General features: G+C 38.3%; 1 long non-coding RNA gene across 2 annotated transcripts in view; it reads left to right on the top strand.

Annotated features, from left to right (window-relative positions):
* The window catches only part of LOC139182661 (uncharacterized), a 40,485-nt gene that overhangs the window by 4,873 nt on the left and 16,557 nt on the right, over positions 1–19,055 (top strand). The window contains exon 3 of one of the 2 annotated variants that reach the window (XR_011566166.1): positions 2,931–4,759. The exons of the other annotated variant lie outside the window; for it this stretch is intronic. This is a non-coding gene — a long non-coding RNA (uncharacterized lncRNA). Of the gene's footprint in view, positions 1–2,930; positions 4,760–19,055 lie in introns of those variants that run through there. 2 annotated transcript variants of the gene reach the window in all.

The raw sequence follows: 19,055 nt of genomic DNA, 5'->3' as shown, positions 1-19,055 counted from the left end.
TTAATGAAGAACATTGGAAAAAATTGAGACACCTTTCTTAGAATTTTTAAGACTATAGGATACAGATGTATTTTCCAAAGTGAATTTGGCTTGTTTGAACAAATGAACAATTTCCTATGCAAGACTGAGAAACTTGCTTTTATCACAATGAATTTCAATATTGGCCTTTTGATTTTTTGACTGAGTGTACCCCAAACAAAACAAAAGCCAAATATCTGATTTGTGTGTATTTAAATGTCAAAAAAACTAATACAAAATAGTAAGAAATTATGAAGTATTACACCATTATTTTATTACATGCTTTTAGTTTTTTTTTTTTTAATCTGGAAGATCTCACCTTAAAAATTATACAGATCTCAGTAATCATTTGGAAATTGTATAAAGTAAAAGTTTATACACAATACTGTAGTCTTCACTATCATGTATAAGAAACATATCCTGATGGGGAAACAGCTCGAAGTCAACTTTAAAGTCTCAGGTCCTTTCTGTCTAAATTCTCTGTTTATCCCCATTATATTCTGGTTCTCAGACTGTTTCAGAGGCTCTTTGAACTTTTCTTCTGCTACCAGTTGCGGTGTTTTCCACAGTTATCTGCACTATTGAGAAAGCTCTTCATTCCCTGCCTTGATAGAATCATTCACTTCGCTGTTTGCACAAAGGTGAAAGCAGAAGAGATAGGGGGGAAATGTGGACAGATCAGAGAGGTTTTAGCAGTAAAACCTGACAGAACATGCCATGGATTGCCTGTGGGAAGATAAGGGAGGAAGAGAATCAGGGGTGATTTCTGTTTCTGCTTGAGCAACTGGTGGCTTCAGGGATCACTTACCTACGTGGGAAAGATTGTCAGAACAGTTCTCCAGTTTCTTCTTACTTACATCAAAGCCCAGACAATCCAATACATATTAGATTTTCACATGTGAAATTCTGCCCTACGCCTCTGCCATCTTCAGTATCCTTTCTCCAGGACAGAAACATGTATCATCCACTTTATTCCCAAATTACACAGGTTTTTCTTAGGTGAAATCAATGTTTCCTATCAACAGTTAACAAATAAAGGGAGACAAGGATGATAGTATAACAATAATTTTGCCCTGAGTCTTACTCAGTGGCTGAGACAAATTCTCCTTTCTGTAGAGTAGTTGTATTAAATTAGCTGGAAATTCACAGTTCGCTGCTTTGAAAAAATCCCTTAGGGAAGGCAAATATGAGTATCTCCCCTTTGTTTCTAAGGAGCAGGATGTTAACCATTGATCAGATCAGAGTCCGGCAACTTAAAGAGAAGAAAAAAATTCTAAATGACCTGCCTGGTTTCACACAGCCTTCTGGCCCAAGTGGTACTGACATTTTCATTAAACAGGTTAAGGAAAACAGTAGAGGTTAATTGACTTAGTGGTGTCTCAGCTGAAACAGACAAAACTGCCCAAGGCCTCAGGTAAGTCTAATGTTGTTAGCAGTGTTCTGGCCTTCCACTTTACACACTCTCACCTTTGAACGTCCATAAACAAATTAGGATCACTTCATGTATAATGCTGTGGAGCTCACAGAGTTGTGTGAAAATGTATTAGGTAATGTCTGTAAAGCACTTTAAATGATTTATTCTTTAGCCAGTTTTTCCTAAGGGATACTTTGTCTCACAGGCTTCTAATTGCCATCTAGCTAGATGATAAAGAGCAGTCTTCAACTAAATACTTAGTGGGTTGCAGGAGATGACTCATAGGTCTTTTACTCTGTGCACACAGAATATAAACTTACATTTCCCATCATGAAATTCTGCTTTTCTAACTAGCATATTTTTTGAGGTGACATTTAGATATCATTTTTGGTTTGCAGAAGTGGCAGGTATAACCTTGTGGTTGTTAGTGGAAAGTTTTTACTATGGGAGTAGAATAATGTAGAAAAAAAAAAGGAAAGAAAGCATAGGCTTTGAAAGAACATTCGGGGTTTGACACCTGGATCCACCACTTACTAGCTAAACACTGTGGCAAATTGTTTTACCTGTTGAACTTCAACTTTCTTCCTTGTAAAAAGAGGATAATAAGACCTATCACTCAAGGTTGTTTTTATGACTAAACGAGTAATGTATAGTTTTTGACACTTAGGTGATGCTTAATAAAAGATTCGTTCTTCCTTCAAAGTTCCCTGTCACTGGTAAATTTGCCAGAAGTTTTCTTAAATTTGTTCTCTACTGGCTAGCATATGTGTCATGGAGACTGAGTGTTTAATTAATGGAAAATAGCCCAGTCAAACATAGATACAGTCCTTTAGATAATTAAATAATCTTTGGTTTAGTCTGTTAAATAATACTCCAGTATGATAATGAGAGGTCCTATCACCCACCTTTTGCCTTGTTTAGAAATTTTTAATAATTTCTGCTTAACAGTCTGTTCTTTTGATCATAAATAACCTTTAGAGATCTATTTTTGATCGCACACACGAAAGGCTGGATTCATTATGCTTTGGAGTGGTTGTTTACGTAATTCAGCCAAAGGTATTAACTGTCTGTGTATGCCTACTTGAGTGTTCAGTGCTGAGCAACCGTAGAGCCAAAGAATTACATTCTGCTGAGTTTTTTCATTAAGAAATGTAAGATTCAAATAATTTAAAAGGATCCATTATTTTCTTCTATCCTAAGATTAGGAAACCAAGCCCAAGAAAACCTATCCACCCAAGCCCAAGAAAACCTATTTCACTCATGGCTTATAGATTCTGGTGAACTCTTTTCTACTTTATGTTCCAAGTATGCTGAGGTTCCTGGCCAGCAGTAAGTCTGTTGCTTCTGACTTCTGGGGCTTTAACCATAAAATAGGTACCAGCCTAGTTTTTTTAGGTGGGGTTGTAGGCATTGCATACACATATAAAATACAACACTTGCTTGTTAATGATGAGATTTCCATATCTGATTGTAATTTATTTTCAAATATGACTCCCAGGTATGACTTTGTATGATGATGTCAAAATCTTCAGTGTTGGGGTGCAAGACATAATCTTTTAATAAGAATTTGATACCTGGTGAAAGGAAGAGGAACCAGAGATCAAATTGCCAACATCCACTGGATCATTGAAAAAGCAAGAGAGTTCCAGAAAAACATCTATTTCTGCTTTATTGACTATGCCAAAGCCTTTGACTGTGTGGATCACAATAAACTGTGGAAAATTCTTCAAGAAATGGGAATACCAGACCACCTGACTGCCTCTTGAGAAATCTGTATGCAGGTCAAGAAGCAACAGTTAGAACTGGACATGGAACAACAGACTGGTTTCAAATAGGAAAAGGAGTACATCAAGGCTGTATATTGTCACCCTAATGGTTTAACTTATATGCAGAGTACATCATGAGAAATGCTGGAAGAAGCACAAGCTGGAATCAAGATTGCTGGTAGAAATATCAATAACCTCAGCTATGCAGATGACATCACCATTATGGCAGAAAGTGAAGAAGAACTAAAGAGCCTCTTGATGAAAGTGAAAGAGGAGAATGAAAAAGTTGGCTTAAAGCTCGACATTCAGAAAACTAAGATCATGGCATCTGGTCCCATCACTTCATGGGAAATCGATAGGGAAACAGTGGAAACAGTGTCAGACTTTATTTTTTTAGGCTCCAAAATTACTGCAGATGGTGATTGCAGCCATGAAATTAAAAGATGCTTACTCCTTGGAAGAAAAGTTATGACCAACCTAGATAGCATATTAAAAAGCAGAGACATTATTTTGCCAACAAAGATCCATCTAGTTAAGGCTATGGTTTTTCCGGTAATCATGTATGGATGTAAGAGCTGGACTATAAAGAAAGCTGAGTGCTGAAGAATTGATGCTTTTGAACTGTGGTGTTGGAGAAGACTCTTGAGAGTCCCTTGGACTGCAAGGAGATCCATCCAGTCCATTCTAAAGGAAATCAGTCCTGAATATTCATTGGAAGGACTGATGCTGAAGCTGAAACTCCAATACTTTGGCCATCTGATGTGAAGAGCTGACTCATTGGAAAAGACCCTGATGCTGGTAAAGATTGAAGGTGGCAAAAGAAGGGGATGACAGAGGATGAGATGGTTCGATGGCATCACTGACTCAGTTGACATGAGTTTGAGTAAACTCTGGGAGTTGGTGATGGACAGGGAGGCCTGGTGTGCTGCACTCCATGGGGTTGCAAAGAGTCGGACAGGACTGAGCGACTGAACTGAACTGAAAGGAAGACAGCTGCTTTTTGACCTATGCAAGTAACTTTGGAGACTCAGTAAAGATATTTGGTTCTAAATTCTGAAGGAGGCACTGAAAGCTAGCAGCCATTTTTTTAAATGTTTCATTTGATGTTGAAAGTTACATTTGATGTTGAGAGTTAGAGAGCTAGACATAAATTGTTAATGCCAAGTAAAGTACTTCTTCACAAAAGCATCAGAAAATAGACAGTTAACAAATAAATGCTGTCAGTATTCCAAACCAAATAACTCTAGTTAAACTTCCTGTATCAATTCATTTAGCTTTATGTACATATTTCTTGTTCTGCTGTATCTTGGGTCATCAGTCTGCTTTCATGAAGTCATCTCACTCTGAAAAAAGAAAAGAGTCTTGAAAATCTCAACTCATTCCCAAATATATCTGACAGTTGTGCAAGCAATGTCATCTTTGTGCTCGAAAGTTGTTACTCATGAGCCTATTCATTGAACTATCATCAATTAAGAGTACAAAGTGTATTCTTTCCCATGAGATTCTGAGATTGTCCTTTGTTGAATATTAAAATTTTAACCTGTGAGCCTTTTGACAAGCATCAGAAGATAATAGGAGTCATCTGTCAATGAGACTAAATGATTATGGTTAATATATCGTGGTAACTAACAATGTCAAAGCTGAAGACAGTAAAATTCTTTACTAAATGTAGTACGTAATTTTTTGTAAGAATTTGATCAGTGTTTTTCCTGGGAGTAAGAACATATTATAGACAATGACAGCACTGATAAATCTCCAGGACCTTCCAATTCATTTTATAATGCATACAGTCTCCGAAACATATATGTGAATAATATTTTGTCTATATAAAAATTTACCCTTTAACCTGACCACTCTTTCGATTGGTTCTTACAGTATAGTTGAGCTAATCTAGAAATACAGAACATGTCAAGAAAACAATTTGGGGGCATCACCTCTTTTTATAAAGCAAAAGAATAAATCGTCATGAATTTCCAGGGATCTTATGGAGAATTTCAAAGAAGTTTTATTTGTAATGAAAATCCTGAAAATTTTATTTTTCTGAATATAAGATATTGTGGGAAAGCAAAATCAAGAGAGTTATCAGAGGACATTAGATAATTTATTAAGACAGGATCAGATGTGCCTGAGAAACAGTAAGTTGGCTGACTGTTAAGCAAACTGACAATACAATACAATATTCTAAATAAGAAGAAAGCAACACAATTGAAAGGAATCCTAGCTTTTTCAGAAGTGAGGAATATTATGTTTTTGTTGCCTAATAATAAAGTCCTTGACAAAGTCTTCAGAAAACTCTTCTGTTAGGATGTGGGATTTCCAAAATGCAGACATATCACACAGAATGTAAAAGAGTAGCTACTTACTACCCCTTGTAAAGAGAAGACTAAAGAGTTCGAGATAAACTTGAACTTTTAATATATAGAAAATAAAATTCTATATTTACATTAGAATTCTATTATTAGAATTCTATTATTTACAATAATATTATGTTTAGCAGTAAAGGATTCATGAACTCCCTGCCCTACTTTTTAAATTTTCTTATAAATAAATCTATCAAGACTCAGTGAACTTTGTCAAAATTTGAATCCATTTCATAATTTCTAATTTGAGACAAATACAGTTTTTTCCTGCCAATGTATGTACTTTTCTATATTCAAAAATTTTCTTACACAATCCTTTTTTGTATTAAGGAAAAACCAGAGTTTCAAAGACAAGACTAGTCTCCTTTTCTTGAAAACAAAAACACATATCACTATCTTACATTCAGTTGTAATTTTCTGCTACTATTGCTTTAGCAGTCTTTGACTACCTATGTGGTTCATGACTCTCAGTCAAATTAACTGACTTCTGTTTCACAGAGAAAACTGGAAAGGAGTGTCAAAGAATCTCATACACATCAAATTAACAAAACTCATAAATACACACATAAAACCCTCTACAATCCCCTACATCCATTTTCACCTTTATGAATTAGAAAAATAAATATAATCACTATCATGGCCAACACACTTAGCCACTATAAGAAACAAAAACATATATATATATATATATATATATACACACACACACGTATATATACGTGTATATATATATATATATGTTGGGTGACCACATTTCAGTTTAATATTTCACTCACTTAGACATTTTCTATGCGTCCAAGGTTATTCATTAAAGAACTTGATTTAAGAATGTGTTGTGTGCTCCAGTCGTGTCCGACTCTGTGACTCCGTGGACCATAGCCCACCAGGCTCGTCTGTCCATGGGACTCTCCAGGCAAGAATACTGGAATGGGTTGCCATTTCCTTCTCCATGATATAAGAATAGTCCAGGTTCTACTTTTAGAGCTAACCAATGAATTTGGTAAAGTTGCAGGATTCAAAGTTAATACATAGAAATCTTTTTCATACAAAAGATCAGAAAGAAATTAAGGAAACAATCTCATTTACCATTGCAACAACAAAAAATGAAATGCCTAGGAATAAATCTACCTAGGGAGACAAAAGACCTGTATGCAGAAAACTATAAGATACTGATGAAAGAAACTAAAGATGACACAAACAGATGGAAAGACATATCATATTCTTGGACTGGAAGATCCAATATTGTGAAAAAACTGACTGTGCTACCCCCCAAAATACACAGATTCAGTGCAATCCCTGTCAAATTACCAATGGCACTTTTCACAGAATTAAGACAAAAAAATCTTATAATTTTCATGGAAATGCAAAATTCTCTGGGTAACCAAAGCAATCTTGAGACAGAAAAACAGAGTGGGAGGAATCAGGCTCCGTGACTTCAGACTATACTACAAAGCTACAGTTATCAAGATAGTATGATACTGGCACAAAAACAGAAATATAGATCGATGGAGCAAGATAACAAGAGAAAGCCCAGAGATAAACCCATGCACCTATGGCCACCTAATCTATGCCAAAGAATGCAAGAATATACAATGGAGAAAAGACAGTCTCTTCACTAAGTGGTGCTAGGAAAACTAGATAGCTACATCTAGATTGTAAAAGAATGCAATCAGAACATTCTCCTAACACCATACACAAGAATAAACTCAAAGCAGAACAAAGGAAACTACAAACAAGATGAAAGACAAGAATGGGAGAAAACATTTGCAAGTGAAGCAACTAACAAGGGGTTAATCTCCAAAATATACAAACAGCTCAATATAAAAAAATAAAAATAAAAAAATGGGTGGAAGAACTAAATAGACTTTTCTCCAAAAAAGACATACAGATGGCCAACAAAACACATGAAAAAATGTTCAGCATTACTAATTATTAGAAAATTGCAAATCGAAACTACACTGAAGTATCACCTCACCCTGGTCAGAATGCCCATCATCAAAAAAATATACAAACAATAAATGTTGGAGAGGTGTGGAGAAAAGGGAACCCTTTTATACTGTCCATGGAAATATAAATTGATCCAACCACTATGGAGAACAGTATGAAGATTCATTAAAATACAAAAAATAGAACAATCATATGACCCAGCAATCCCATTCCTGGGCATAAACTCGGAGAAAAACCATAATTCAGAAAGGTACTTGTATCCCAGTGTTCATTGCAGCACTATTTACAATAGCCAGGATGTGAAAGGAACGCCCATGTCCATCAACACAGGAATAAATAAGATGTGGTACGGTAAAATATACAGTGGAATATTACTAGACCATAAAAAGGAATGAAATTGTGCAATTTGCAGAGATGTGTCTAGACCTAGAGACAGTCATACAGAGTGAAGTAAGTCAGAGAGAGAAAAGCAAATCACTTACATGTGGAATCTAGAAAAATGATATTTTTGCAAAGCAGGAACAGAGACACAGGATATAGAAAATAAATGTATGGATATTAAGGAGGGAAGTAGGGGTAAGATAAACTGGGAGATTGGGATTGACATATATACACTTCTGTGTATAAAATGGTCTTCCCAGGTGGCTTAGTGGTAAAGAATCCACCTGCCAAAGCAGGAGACACAGGAGTTGCAGATTCGATCCCTGGGTCAGGAAGATCCCTGGAAGAGGAAATGGCAACCCACTCCAGTATTCTTGCCTGGAAAATTCCATAGGCAGAGAAGCCTGGCAAGCTGCAGTCCATGGGGTCGCAAAGAATCGGATGTGACTGAGCATGCAAATTTATAAAATAGATAACTAGTGAGAACCTGTTGTATAGCACAAAGAACTCAGTGCTCTGTGGGGACCTAAGTGGGAAGGAAATCATAATGTAAGGTTTTAGGGTTAAATAAGGATCTTAAGTTGGCTTGTAACTATTTAGAAAATCACTTATCAGAATTATAATTTAAGAATTTATATAGACCATTTGTATTTACATAGCTTAATGATTGGGACTGAGAACTGAGATCCTCTGTATCAGTTTTACCTAATATTTGTTCTAGGACATTCTTGTTCAGGAATATAAAAGCTGTAGCCAATTAACAGTTTGACCACTTGCTTCAGGAAATTCCTGAAAAGTGATTTATCTCCATAGTTTGTCCATCTGGCCAGACAGCTCTATCTCCTGTCAGGATAATAGACTGCTCACTTGGCCAAATAGGTAGCTTATAAAAAACATTGTTAAGACTCATGTCAAGAAGCTGACTTTCTTTGTCTCTCAATCCTAAACTGTTATGTCAAGGACTGTCCTGCCTTCAACCATTTAAGCCCAGATCCCCAAGTCCTTCCCCAGTCTCCCCATTTGAGACGTCCTTAGAATCTCTCAAGGTAGTGTTCTCCCTTACTGCAGTGGGCCTAATAAAATTAACTTTGATTGATAAACAGAAACTGTGAGTTTAATAAACGTACATTGCTTTAAGCTGAGAAGTTTGTGCTAATATTGTTGCAGCAATAAACTCATAAGACCACATTGATAAAACCAAGAGAGCATCATTGCTGTTTTCAACCCCAAAGTTATTAAACCAGCCTTGTTTATAAAAGATTAAAAATGAACTTAAGTTTTTATATTGACCTGCTTCTGATTTTGAGCTTTCTGTAAGATTCATTTTAAAACCAGTTTTACAAATTTGATTTCTTTATTTCCTGAGAAATATGGGATTAATAAAGTTATATAAGTGCTTATTTTTCGTTATGAGCCAATTGAGATCAGATCAGATCAGATCAGTCACTCAGTCATGTCTGACTCTTTGCGACCCCATGAATCACAGCACGCCAGGCCTCCCTGTCCATTACCAACTCCCAGAGTTCACTGAGACTCACGTCCATCGAGTCAGTGATGCCATCCAGCCATCTCATCCTCTGTCGTCCCCTTCTCCTCTTGCCCCCAATCCCTCCCAGCATTAGAGTCTTTTCCAGTGAGTCAACTCTTTGCATGAGGTAGCCAAAGTACTGGAGTTTCAGCTTTAGCATCATTCCTTCCAAAGAAATCCCAGGGCTGATCTCCTTCAGAATGAACTGGTTGGATCTCCTTGCAGTCCAAGGGACTCTCAAGAGTCTTCTCCAACACCACAGTTCAAAAGCATCAATTCTTCGGCGCTCAGCCTTCTTCACAGTCCAACTCTCACATCCATACATGACCATAGGAAAAACCATAGCCTTGACTAGATGAACCTTTGTTGGCAAAGTAATGTCTCTGCTTTTGAATATGCTATCTAGGTTGGTCATAACTTTCCTTCCAAGGAGTAAGTGTCTTTTAATTTCATGGCTGCAGTTACCATCTGCAGTGGTTTTGGAGCCCATCTATTTCCCGTGAAGTGATGGGACCGGATGCCATGATCTTCGTTTTCTGAATGTTGAGCTTTAAGCCAACTTTTTCATTCTCCTCTTTCACTTTCATCAAGAGGCTTTTTAGTTCCTCTTCACTTTCTGCCATAAGGGTGGTGTCATCTGCATATCTGAGGTTATTGATATTTCTCCCGGCAATCTTGATTCCAGCTTATGTTTCTTCCAGTCCAGTGTTTCTCATGATGTACTCTGCATATAAGTTAAATAAACAGGGTGACAATATACAGCCTTGACGAACTCCTTTTCCTATTTGGAACCAGTCTGTTGTTCCATGTCCAGTTCTAACTGTTGCTTCCTGACCTGCATACAAATTTCTCGAGAGGCAGATCAGGTGGTCTGATATTCCCATCTCTTTCAGAATTTTCCACAGTTTATTGTGATCCACACAGTCAAAGGCTTTGGCATAGTCAATAAAGCAGAAATAGATGTTTTTTCTGGAACTCTCTTGCTTTTTCCATGATCCAGCGGATGTTGGCAATTTGATCTCTGGTTCCTCTGCCTTTTCTAAAACCAGCTTGAACAGGAAGTTCACGGTTCACATATTGCTGAAACCTGGCTTGGAGAATTTTGAGCATTACTAATTTTGAGCCAATTAGAATGGCACTATTTGTATTTGAGAGACTTTATAGTTTATATATTCTAGAGACAGGAAAACATCAAAAATGATGAGAGGCAAAGGTCTTTCTCAGTGACATACGCAGACTTGCTGAGAGATTGCAGCTTGAGTTCTACAGCTTCAATCACAGATTAACATTAAATGCAGAACCATAAATACTCATTAAAGCAGATCTCAAGGGATCTTCTACTTTCAGAGAGCATAAAATGTTTTCTTGACTGAGTACAGTTCACATATACTCCTCAACAAACAAATGCTGGCAAACCAGACTCTTTATCATCTCTTGCCTGTTTGTTCCCCATTATATTCTGAGTGAGATCACCTAATGATGAGATCATAAAAGCAGATTCCCAAATACCATTGTTACAATGAGGAAAAAATTGTTGACTGTGCATAAATGAGCACAAGATGCTTTCTTGACTATGAAATCAAGACTGTGCCAGTGGTCCAGTGTATCAACTTGGCCCATGGGTGCAGCTGTAAAGTTAGACAAGACTTGACTAGATGAACAGACTTGGCCAAGAACCAGAACAAAGAGACAAAAAGTGTCTATGGTTTACTCAGGAACAATGATTTCGGCTGTTTTGATATCAAAGAATTTACATGGGGAGTACGATGGGCAGAGGGGCCATGTTAACTGATAACCCCGAACCTTGTCAAAAAGTACAAGTGTATCTTTGCTGAATGTGTTAAACTATGCTTCTTTTTTTAAAAGGTAAAATCACAGCTTTCACACAGATCTAAAAATGAGTTGATGTTAAAGATTTAATTAGGGCTTCCCTGGTAGCTTAGCTGGTAAAGAATCCGCTGGCTTCAGAATCAGACTTCCTCACCTAACTGTTCCCCATTATATTCTGAGCGAGATCACCTAATGATGAGATCATAAAAGCAGATTCCCAAATACTGTTGTTACAATGAGGAAAAAATTGTTGACTGTGCATAAATCTACACAAGATGCCTTCTTGACTATGAAACAAAGACTGTCCCAGTGGTCCAGTGTATCCATGGGTGCAGCTGTGGAGTTAGACAAGACATGAACAGATGAATAGACTTGGCCAAGAACCAGAACAAAGAAACAAAGAGTTTCTATGGTTTACTCAGAAACAATGATTTAGGCTATTTTGATATCAAACAATTTACATGGGGAGTAGGATGGGCAGAGGGGCCATGTTAACTGATAAACTTGAGTGTTAAAAAGTGTTAAACTTTGCTGAATGAGTTAAACTATACTTCTTTTTTAAAAGGTAAAATTACAGCTTTCACACAGATATAAGAATAAGTAGATGTCAAAATTTTAACTCATTAATGGGAAACTGTTGAGGTATTATAAGTTCAAGGTAGGATTTAAGAAAAAGATATTTGCAAATCAGGAATAGTGAAATAAATATGCAAATCAAAGTAATATTGGCCTCAAGGGGGCAGGTGGGAAGGGAGGAAAGTTAGTTGACTCTCCACCAGGTAGAACTTGCACAATTATGGACAATAATTATTGTGCATTGTTACCAGTTATCTACAACTTACAGAGCTGTAAGATAACTTAAGAATAATGAAAGGCTAGAATCAGAAACCTGGAAAGATGTGATCTAAATAGTATATACTCTTTTACACTGAAGTATAATTTTTTCCCTACTGTGAGCTTGACTGGCTTAATAATGGGAAAAGGAGGCAAGGCAGACTTGAGATCTGCTTTGGGAGTAGAAACTATGCAACTGGTAGTTGCTCAGATGTAGTAGTGAGTGGGAAGGAGACGTCAAAGATCATTCATTACATGTGTGGTGCTTGCCACAGTGCTCAGTGGTTGATTCACAGGGACTAGGATAGTAACCTGTAGGGTGTGGGGTCAATGAAAGGAAAATCGAGGGAACTGTTTTAAGAAGGGGTCATTTTAGAAACTCACGTTTTGTGATCGTAAAGAGGTCTTTTGGTAGTGATGAGGAGCATTGCATTATCCGTAGACCCACCCTTTTTAAGGCCACATGACATAATCACACAGCCTAAGTGGAAATGGCGTGCTTACTCTGCCTGGAAGCTCCTGGGTAAATCCTTTAGCTTCCTTTTCTGGAATTGACTCAGAGTATATCGCCCTTTTTGGTGCACTTGGTCAGGAATCACTTGTGGACCTACAAAAATTTAAGTGGGAATTTAGGAAATTCCTAAAGGGAATCACAGGAGTCAATGCTCATTACTTTTCTTTTTCCCCAGTGTGAATTTGATAAGAGAATATTCTAAGGGAGAAAAAAAGTAGGGGGAACTGAAGATATATTACCCTTTCTTCTAAAAGTTTGAGAGAAAAGGCAATTATATGACCAGGAACCATTATCATATTTAAAATATGAAGAACTCTAGGTTCCTTGTTTATAATAAACCATATTACTGTTTGCTTAGCTTAAGGTCCTTTGAAACTCAGTTTTAAAACCAACGTCTGCTCTAAACTTGCTGTTCTGGTTTCCCAACATTCCGCAATTTCACCTTAAATTAATATATATTTTCTGTTTATCCAGTATATGAATATGAGGTACCATATATCTTTGTTCCTTAAGGAAGGAAGGACGAAAGGAAAGGAACAAGGACAGTAGTGGAGAAAGAGAAAAATAGGAAAAATGTGTGTGTTGTGGGGGTGCGACACTGATTCTAGTTGCAGTTTGATCACTCACTTGCTACAACAGAGTTAGTCTGGTCGCTACTATAGATCCAGGATCTCCGTGTTTTGAGCACTGAGCAGCACCAAACCACAACTTTCCTTAAGCTTCATTGTTGTTTCTTTCATACCATAGTTGGTCAGTATTATTCAGTGCCTCATATGTGCCAAGTCATGTACAGGAGGCTAGTAAATTAAGGCATCTTTGCCCTGTTTAGAGATTTGCTCTTATGGGAGGTACTGAAAAATAAACACGCATAAGTAAAAGAAAGTTTAATATAGGATGCCAAGTAAAGGAGACCTTTCTTGTTACTCCTGTACTCATGATTTAGAAGCCAAGTGAAAGTGACTCAGTTGTGTCTGACTGTTTGTGACCCCATGGACTATACAGTCCATGGAATTCTCCATGTCAGAATGCTGGAATGGTTAATCTTTCCCTTCTCCAGGGGATCTTCCCAACCCAGGGATGGAACCCAGGTCTCCCACATTGCAGGCAGATTCTTTACCAGCTGAGTCACAAGGGAAGCCCAAGAATTCTGGACTGGGTAGATTATCCTTTCTCCAGTGAATCTTCCCAACCCAGGAATCGAACCAGGGTCTCCTGCATTGCAGAGGGATTCTTTACCAATTGAGCTATCAGGAAGACAAATCTGAGGTTAAAAAATGTATTGAGTGCTTCAGATCCTAAAGACAACAGCAGAGAACCAGGGACAGATGCCCCATCGGGGCTTGGTCTGCTCCCCTTTCAGTCTCTCTTAGAGGGGATTAAAGAGGAAAGGAGAGAGAAAGAGAGAAGCAGCTGTCTAAAGTGAGAGTGATTGGCAATTTCTTCTCTTCTACTTGGTGGAGTTGAGGAGATATCTGCTAAAAGTCAAGTGAGTGTTCGTTAACTCCAAGAGCCAGGTAAGAGGAGCTGCACAAAAGCTGCCTGTAGAGGTTGGGGGCATCTGCAGGAAAGTGAGACTGCATCTTGTTTTGTATTGGATCATCGACTTATGCATGTTGTTGACCAGCCTCTGTGTCATTTTAACATAGAAGGGAAAAAATTGGAAACAAATGACGGAACAGAGAGAGGAAGCAGGCTGTCCTTGAACCTTTGCATGGCAAGGATATGAGAGGTCTGCAGTTCAAGAAGACACACTAAACTGTACATGGACTCAGGCTGACCTTCTGGTGCCTCACCTGATGAGTAGGTTTTGACACCAGGAGCTTTGTGATATACCACTAGAACAGCTGCTGTGGGAAGGTTGGAAGACGTGAGCTGGAGGGGGACTAAGTGAAGGATCTCTGTGGGTTTTCTGAACCCACAGAGTTGGAAACTGTTTGTAAAGAGAGCATGAAGGCTAGTGGTTCTTACCCAGAGACACCTCAGTGACCAAGAGAGAACCATTGACAAGCAGCCTGTTCCCCAAGATCTTGGCCATCTTTCCTGGTTTTCTTCCCCTTTCACTCCCAATTCCAGAAGCCCTAATATTGGTAGAAATGGAGAGGAACTGTGAAGGAACATCCTGAGAAGGAGAATGAGACTTAAAAATGAACTAGACTGAGTTGTAATAACTAGAAGCAACCCAGCATCTTTGAGAGCTGCCTGAGTTATTGTTAAGAGGCAGGAAAGGAAAATTGAACAACGCAAGGTTGAAGCCAATGATTGGAAAAAAAAATAAAACTTCTTTCATGCTTATTCCTCTGTAGAGTTCAGACTGTAAATAAACCACTTACAAAGAAGGGGGACAGTTTTATTTGGTGTTTATGCTGTGGAGAAAATAGAGTAATGAGTAGAAAGTAACTATGAAGATGAGTTTGGGTAGGAGGCCACTTTAGCTATGATGATCTAGGAAGCCTCTTTGGGTTGAGAATTTCCATGATGAGAAAGAGCCGTTTATTCCAAACTCAGGGGCAAAAGTGTAAAATGACCCAAGGTAAGATTAAAAAAAAAATCAATATGGCTAGAGTTTAGATAGTTAGGCACTGATAGAAAATACTTCTGGTAAAACGGGCAGAAAGCCAAGTAACAGAAGGCCTTGTAGGCCACGGTAAAATATTTTGATAGCAATTTTGCTTTCCTCAAAAAATTTTCAAACATTTTCTTGGACTTAGCTTCTTTGTATTATAGAAGACTCTGAATTTGTTAACATAGTTATATTTGATGGGTCACACATACCATATAGTTCTAAATACTTCTGCTCTCAGAAGTAAGAAAATATAAATATATCTTACATTTGTTCTCTTATGACCATAATGCTGCTCCTTTATATTGTTATAAAAATTTCTGCTATTCGATCTTTCATCTCATTCAACTCTTTCTTGTTGAATTCTTGGCTATCATAGGGGTGTACATACCTAAGTAGTTATAACTGGTAACTAGCTTCCCTTGTAGTTCAGATGGTAAAGAGTCTACCTGCAATGTAGGAGACCCAGTTTGATCCCTGGATTGGGAAGATCCTCTGGAGAAGGCAATGGAAACCCACTCCAGTACTCTTGCCTGGAGAATCCAATGGACGGAGGAGCCTGGCAGTCTACAATCCATGGGGTCACATAGAGTGGGACACATCTGAGCGACTCCACTTTCTTTCTTTTCTAGAGGACTGAAATGATGGGTCCAGGCTTTGTAAATAATTCATATTAATCATACCCAAAGAAAAAAAAGAACAAACTATTAATTTGGTAGCAAATGGAAAATGTGTGGAAAATAATGAAATCATGGCAGCTTAAAAGTTCTCCTCTTTGATGGGTATGATTTAACTCCCAGAAGAGTAAACCTTTTCCTCTTGGACTTAGCTATAAACTCCAGAGATGGAGTCTCTCCCAAGAGCAGTGCCTGTTGTCTCTCGTTAGAGCCAGTTCTTCCATAACCACATTAAAGAATGCACAGACTGTACAGAGGCTGTGCTCATCCTTCTAGCAGCGATGTTCTGGGCTTCTTCTCTAATATGAACTGAATGTATGGCAAAAACCACCACAATATTGTAAAGTAAGTAGCCTCCAATTAAAAAAAAAAACAAACGCAAAACAACTTCTTTCTGCTACACTTATGCAAATAGTCACTCTGAATCCAACATGATACTTTTTAGGTAATCCTGGAACATTAACTATCACAGCTGTCTCATGGAAGAAACAGAGAAAAATTTCTGTCAGTATGGAAATAACTGTAAAACTCATGATAAACGAAGACTTGTGAATAGTATATCAGTTATTGCAGTCATCATTATAGCAGTATATTTCCTTGAGTTCTTATGGGAAATTACTTTCTTTGGCACATTCTTGGGAATTATTTCCTATGTTCCATTAGCTCTGCGGGATGACACCCTAAACCGACAGATTCAGTTCTGTTGTTTTGTTAGCTTGCTCCATAACTGCTCTTAGGGCTCCTTGTTTGAATGCATATTGCATTCTCTTTGAATATCACCTGAGAATATGATTCATGGTTTAGCCTTAATGTTTTCCAAAAAGCACCTGATGAATATGAAAGAAGCTGGTTCTGGTGGAAAAAGTAATAAACAGCAGAGCTGGTGATCCTTGTTCTAGTTTGTGATCCCACTGTTAAATATATGACCTGTGGCAAGTTACTTTATACAGCATTTGTTTCTTTTACGTGTAGCTTATTTTTTTAAATCCCCTTCAGTTTAGGTTTTCTATTACCCTAAGATTCTTCAGCATTTAGTAAATATTAACTCTGTAACTAAAAATCCTGTTGGGGAGACAAAATTGAAGTACAGAAATTATGGAAAATATATAATCAATTACTCACATATAGTATGTTAATGAGGGATATTGATTGCACACAACAGGAGTCCACTGATTAAGCAAAAACTGAGGTTGTTGCAAAAGCTGTCAGGGACTCTCACAATCAGTTGGAGGCTAGGTCAGGGACCAGGCTTGGGGAAAGGGAGAATTCCAGGGAACTCTGTAGAGCAGAGAAGTGGGAAGTGCAGTCTTGTCAGGATTCTGCTGTTAGGTTGTCACCCCAAATATACCTATCAACCATTTGTTTTATTCTTCCATTACTTGTTCATAATATAGGATGAAAGCATTCAGTGGGCTGATGTTAGGTCGTGAGCCCACCCTCAGGGTGTATTTAGAGATAGGAGCCTGACAGATGGCACAGTTATTCTCTAACTGTGATAAATACACAAAGAAGAGAACTTATTTGCTAAAAGGATATTAGAGTGCTATTAAGAAGTAGGATGTGCTTAGTTGTATCTGACTCTTTGCCACCCCATAGCCTGTAGCCCATCAGGCTCCTCTGTCCATGGGGATTCTCCAGGCAAGAATACTGCAGTGGGTTGTCATGCCCTCCTCAAAGGGACTTCCAAACCCAGGGATCAAACCCAGATCTTCCACATTGCAGGTGGCTTCTTTTACTGTCTGAGCCACCAGGGAAGCTTAAGAATACTGGAGTGGGTAGCCTTTCCCTTCTCCAGGGGATCTTTCCAACCAAGAAATCGAACCAGGGTCTCTTGCATTGCAGGCAGATTCTTTACCAGCTGAGCTACCAGGGAAGCCCAAGAAGTAGGATGGCTAATGACAAATGTCCACTGTGTATTAAATTGCTGAGGCTAGAGAAGCTAGTTCAGTTTATACTGGAGTTATTGAGAGACTTTATAGAAAAGGTTGGATAAATAGATGTTGAGATGAAGTCCATGAAGGGAGATTTAAAATGCTTCACCGAAGAATCAAACACAAAGAAAAACATACAGAAGCCATAAAAATTCAGTCTGTGGGATTTTCAGTATTGTATCTAGTCCACTGCTTCTGCTGCTGCTAAGTCGCTTCAGTCGTGTCCGACTCTGTGCGACCCCATAGACGGCAGCCCACCAGGCTCTGCCGTCCCTGGGATTCTCCAGGCAAGAACGCTGGAGTGGGTTGCCATTTCCTTCTCCAATGCATGAAAGTGAAAAGTGAAAGTGAAGTCGCTCAGTTGTGTCCGACTCTTAGCGACCTCATGGACTGCAGCCTACCAGGCTCCTCCACCCATGGGATTTTCCAGGCAAGAGTACTGGAGTGGGTTGCCATCGCCTTCTCCATCTAGTCTACTACATTGCATCTTTTAGTTCTCAGAAGGGCTTTATGGTCCCTTGTGGGAAAAGGAACAGTGTAACTCTTGACACAATCTATTCTCTAAACCTAGTAACAATGTATCTTCTCATCAGAGATCACTTGTTTTCCAAAGCTCTGCTAAGAATGCAGTTACATTTCCCTGGGCACTGAGGAATTTATGGTTCCTCAGTTTCCCCATCCATTCAGAAGACATATCATCCCCTATGTTATAAAAATAATAAGCACAAAATATATGTAAAAAGAGCTAATGCTGGTGCATTTAGTTGCTAACTCTTGTCCGACTGTTCATGACCCCATGGACTGTAGCATGCCAGTCACTCTGTCCGTGGGATTTCCCAGGCAAGAATACTGGAGTGGGTTGTCATTTCCTCCTCCAGAGAATCTTCCTGACTAAGGGATTGAAACTGTATCTTCTGCTTGGCAGGCAGATTCTTTATCACTGAGCCACCTGGGAAGCCCTAAAAGAGCTAATACAAGAGAGAAGAAATCATACACATTTATTGTGGTTATCATTTATTATTGTGTAACATTTTTTTCTTCTCCCTTTTAACCAAGATTTTGCTGATTAATTGGAATAGGGTGGTTTACATGGTAATATTGCTCACGTTTCTAGTGACAGAAGCATACATACTCTTCCCACAAGATTCTGTGGCTGTGCATGGCAGCCATAGATTCCTTTGATTAACCAGTCTCAAAGGCTATTGATGACCAGTGGGCCTACATCTCAGACTTCTGTAGCTAAGACTGTTTGTGTTTAAATTTTTAACTCTCCTTTGATGGTTAGATCTTATTTC

Source organism: Bos indicus, chromosome 4, assembly GCF_029378745.1.
Source record: "Bos indicus isolate NIAB-ARS_2022 breed Sahiwal x Tharparkar chromosome 4, NIAB-ARS_B.indTharparkar_mat_pri_1.0, whole genome shotgun sequence".
Classification (NCBI taxonomy): Eukaryota; Metazoa; Chordata; class Mammalia; order Artiodactyla; family Bovidae; genus Bos; species Bos indicus.
Note: the sequence above shows the minus strand (reverse complement) of the source record. Positions and strands in the feature narration are given on the sequence as shown.